The following is a 5178-nucleotide window of genomic DNA, read 5'->3' on the forward strand; positions in this document are numbered from 1 at the left end:
ACTCTTGGGACATATTGAGGTGATTAAGTGGGAGGAACCATACACAGGTGCTCCAGTGGTTTGTTGTTTTTGTCCACATTTTTATTAGCATCCATTTGATGTACAATAGAAAAGCAAATAAAATCTAAAAATTTTACTACAAACATCTTATTTTCAAGTTAATTTTATTGTCAAGGTGATGTGCAGAGGGGTTATAGATACATATGTAAGGTAGTGAATACACACACACACATGCACACACACACACACACACACGGAATTCTATGCTTCTATCAGAAAGAATGACATTGGTTCTTTCATAAGGAAATGTAAGGACTTGGAAAAATCATACTATGTGAAGTGAGCCAGCTCCAGTGCTTTATCTACTCATCACTGCGATAGAGCAGCAGGAAGAATTCCTTCTTCTATGACCCTCAAATAGCTTAATATTTATTATTTATATACAGATCCATCCTCTATAGATGGGTGGCTTTTAAAAACATAGCTAAAATTTTTGACCAATATTTGAAGATCATGAGGTGCGTAAAAATAGGAATGAAATACCAAACTCTGGGGTTGTAGAAATAATTTTATTAGCATATATGAGGGGATTTTATTGTGATATTTCCTTGCATATATGTACATATAATTTACCCCAATCACTCTCACTCTCCATTTGTCTCTAGGGTCCCCCTTTTACCTTGAGGCAATTTCAAACACTCTTACTAATTTATTTTCCTAGATGCAAATAAATTACTTGGATCACTTTCACCTTCATCCACTCCTCTTTTTTTTTTTTTTTTTGGACTTTCACTCACTGCTGGCATTTCACTCACATTGTAGCTTGGCCTAGCATTCGTCTAAAATTTCTTTTGTAGATTTATTAATTGTATATAGGTGTTCACCAGGGTAATTCACATGTGTTGGTATTATACTTTAACTTGATGAATTGCATCTATGGTTTTCTCTTCTCTTCCCTCCAACCTGCTCTTGTTCACTAACTTTCACTGAGTTTTCTTATGCTGTTGTCTAATAAAACATCCTATAGGTCTACATTATATGCATTCTGTCCATAATTACATTTGGAAGATTGATTTTGTAATCACACAAAGTGTGCTCACTTTGAAGCCTTAGAGCCAAATTTCTCTGAGGCATGCACACATGGTAAACCTGTCTTACTTACTGGAATATTTGCTGGAGGAAAATACTATATGCTAGCATAGTATTTAGGGAGAATGAGCAGTCCTGGGGCTTGAACTCAGGGCCTGAGTGCAGTCCCTGAGATTCTCTTGCTTCAAGGCTAGTGCTCTACCACATGGGACACAGTGCCACTCTGGCTTTTTCAGAGTAGTTTATTGGAGAGTCTTACACATTTCCTGCCCAGGCTGGCTTTGAACTGCAAGCCTCAGACCTCAGCCTTCTGAGTAGTTAGGATTACATGCATGAACCACTAGCACCTGGCTTGACAGAGTATTTTTCATTGGAAGTATTTTGGAAGATATTCTAATTTTTAAGGATTTTATTTTATAAAAATATTTAAAGGATAACTTCATTGTTTTACGATTCTTATGCATAAAATGTATCCTAGGCGCAAATTATTGTTAAACTTAGATCCACTAGGTGAGGATAACAAGAAGAAGGAGTTGATTTTTTTTCACAGCAGTCTTTCAAATGACACGATCATTTTATCCTACCATTTTGTGGAATCACCTTGGTAAAAGTAATGGTTTATGTCAAACATTTTCCTACAATCTGGAGCCACTACTGAAAATAACTTGGCATTGAAGTTTGTAAAAGAAGTCAAATAGTAAATCATTGGCTTATTTTTACACGCTTGTCTATGAGATACTGTGAAAAATATATACAACAAAATATAAATACTCACAATTTTTGTTTTGTTTTCCTAGTACTGAGGTTTTTGCACTCATACTTTGAGTTTACTTGACTGGTCCCTTACTACTTGAATCACACCTCCAAACAGGTTTTTGCTAGTTAGAATCCCAAATACTTTTCTACTTGAGATGGCTTGAAAAGAATCCCAAACTCCTGATAGCTAATATTATAAGCATAAGCCACTGACATCTGGGTAAATACTCAGTTTTAGAAAATCAAGTTTAATTCAGCTTACAACCATATATCTCTAAGGTCAAATACTCATCTTTGCCCAGATTTAAAAATTATGTTTTACTCTCGTCACTCATTCATCTATTGAGTTTAGCAATTTCATTGTGCTTAGAAGGAGAAATATGATGAAGAACTAGATAAACATAATTATCAGGCCATCTAGTTGAAACTGTAGCAGATAAGACAGACCAGTAAACATGAAATGACAATAAGTACCAGTGCTCTGATGAGCATTAAATTTGATCTGTGTGCTTGTGTGTGCACACATGCAAGGATGTCTATGTGAAAATTCCTCCTCTCCCAGGAAAAAAGATGGTTTTGCTGATTGCATAAAAATGAAGAGGAAAATAGAATAAGCAGAATGTTGACTCTGTCATCTTCAATGCTCATAGCTGTGTGGAACAGTAGTTTTGAAAACAATTGATACTTGTATATCCTCAGGGAGAATAATTTAACGTTCATATAATATGACATTCCCATATATTTTATCTTGAAATTCAATGACATTAATAAATTCATATTGAGTGGTAATACTTTTTCCCTGGATTATCCTAATATTTCACAGCTACAACGTATCCATTTTGATATGGCAGCCTATCCAGCCTTAAAAGAAACTCTCTATCCAAGATAAAATTATGAATTCTACGTTGAGCATAAAGCTGGGAATGCAGTATGACTTTTTAAAGATACATTGGCTAAAACAATACACTCTGCAGCTTAGAATTCTCTTGTGTGGTGGAATAAGTAGAGGTCATGAGTTTGAGGCTGAGTTGAAATGCAGTTTCTTTCAAAGTTTGAGTCAATGAGGAGTTTGGAAGAGAACTAAATGGTGATAGTGTAGTCAGTTCTGATCTTTGAACTATCCCAACTGATGGGGAACAGGTAATTGTTTGTGTAAAGTTATGAGTGGAAGAAGAAGGGAAAAATTTGAATCTATACTTTCACTCAACATTTGTTTCAAAAATATTTACTAAGTGTTTTCTGCTAGACAGATATCATGGAAATCAGGGGATTTAAAGTCTAGCAGAACTGACAGATATGAAAAATCAAATATTTCGACAATAATAACTAACAGCTTGTGGTAAACAAGTCCATATTGGATGTGAGAGACAACTAAGTGTTTCACATGGCTTTGCTGAATTAATCTTCGTGAAAGATGTAGAAGATGGGTACTGTTCTTAATCCTCTTTTCTAAAAATTCAAACAGGTTAGAGCAAAGTGTTATAGGTCCACGTTACTCACCTAGTTTAGTGACTGCAAGGCTTTCTTTTCCTCTGCTAATCTCCTAAATATTTTATTTTGAACTACATTTAGAAAAGACAAAGATAGTGCAGACAGCAAAGCTCCAATTTATGTGTGAGATCCCTTATGTTAACTATCGCATATTTTCTGTGATACATTTGTCAAAACTACAAAATACACATGGGCATGTCGCTATTAATTAAACTCTAGATTTTATTTGAAATTTACTTTTTTATTTTTATCTTTAAGGGCTTTTATTTTGTTTGAAGAAAACAAATTTTTACTTAATTATTTCCATATGTTGTGATTTCTTCACTGCTCATCTAGGTGAAATTCAAGATTTCTCATGAAATCGCAGAAACAATTCAAGCCACACCACTGCTCAGGAAGCTGAGATCTTAGGATTGATTGCTATGTCCTAATGACCAACAAAAGGCTGGAACTCATGTGGCAAAGCTCCACATCCAGATTTCAATCTCCAGTGCCAGCACACCCCAAAACAGAACTGATCAGCTCTGCCACAAATCTTTTATTAGGGCTTCTTTCATCACCATTATAGAAATAATGATAACTTCAAAATCCTACATCTAAAATCTTTAAAATGTTATTTCTCTATCAAATTATTTTGGGATCACTTCTAAGGTCATCACTTGATTCAACTGCTGACCACCTAGAAAAAGAAAGCATTTACTGTAATATCAATATGAATTGTCAAAAAAGCTATATATACTGTTATCAATAGAAATACCAGTTTTATCATGGACAAAGCCAAGAAAACCAATGATGCCAGATATTGAATTTCTAACTCCTGTCCTTTGAACACAAAGTTTCCTCTTTTTTTTAACTTTTCAAGATTCAATCCAGGATATGATATTTTTAACAAGTAACATTTGCAAAATGAAAAAACCTGATTGAAGAGAAGCAAACCCACTACTATCACTGGACCCCTATAACTGTGTTAGTCAGCATACTGAAACTACAGCAAAATTCCAGAGGTGAGCAACTTATGAGGAAGAAAAGTTTATTTTGCCTCACATTTGGGAAGTTTTAATCCTTAGACTTCAGGCTGTTGTTTGGGACCTAAAGCAGGGTAGTCTATCATGTTAGGAATATATAGTGAATGAAGGCTGTATACCTAACAGCGACCAAGAAAACACAAAGGGAGACGGAGGGGCCAAACTGTCAACACTGCCTACAAGGGTACTCTTCCAATTGCTAAGATTCTTCCACTAGCCTCTACCTTGTAAAGGTCCCTCCCCTCTCAACAGGGCAGTAGGCTGGTGGCAAATCCATTAATATGTGGGTCTTTGAAGGACACCCGAACCAACTATGGAAGCTATCCCTCTCTCCTATAAGTAACCAACTAAAAAGTAGACTAAAAAGCAGGAAGACATAGTTGATCCAAGCACCAATGTCAACTAGCTGGATCTGAGTGATATTTATAGAATCTGCCATTCAATAATAGCAGACTATTCATTTTTCTCTGAGTTACATGATACAGTCACAGAACAGACTACTTTCTAGGCAATGAAATGTACTTTATCCAATTTAAAAAGGAGAGAAATAAAATAGAATAGACATGCAGAGCCCAGTGAAATTAAACTAGAAACTAATCACAGAGAGATAGATGGAAAATCTGTGGTGCTTCACAGATTAAGTAACACATTTCTAAATGAAACATGGTCAAAGCAGAAGTTTTAAGAGAAATCGAAAATATTTTAAAGTAAATGAAAATGAAAATATGACTTGTTTATGTTTGTAGACTTCACTGAAATCTGGAGAGAGAAATTGGTAGCATTATACGCATATATTAAAAAAGAAAAATAATAGATC

General features: G+C 34.9%; 1 non-coding gene across 1 annotated transcript; it reads right to left on the reverse strand.

The window, feature by feature from the left end:
- Positions 1–4072: 4072 nt before the first annotated feature.
- Positions 4073–4213, reverse strand: LOC125357851. The gene has a single exon (XR_007212239.1). It is a non-coding gene; the product is annotated as a small nucleolar RNA SNORA8 (small nucleolar RNA).
- Between the last annotated feature and the right edge of the window lie 965 nt (positions 4214–5178).

This window comes from Perognathus longimembris, chromosome 9, assembly GCF_023159225.1.
Source record: "Perognathus longimembris pacificus isolate PPM17 chromosome 9, ASM2315922v1, whole genome shotgun sequence".
NCBI classification, from domain to species: Eukaryota; Metazoa; Chordata; class Mammalia; order Rodentia; family Heteromyidae; genus Perognathus; species Perognathus longimembris.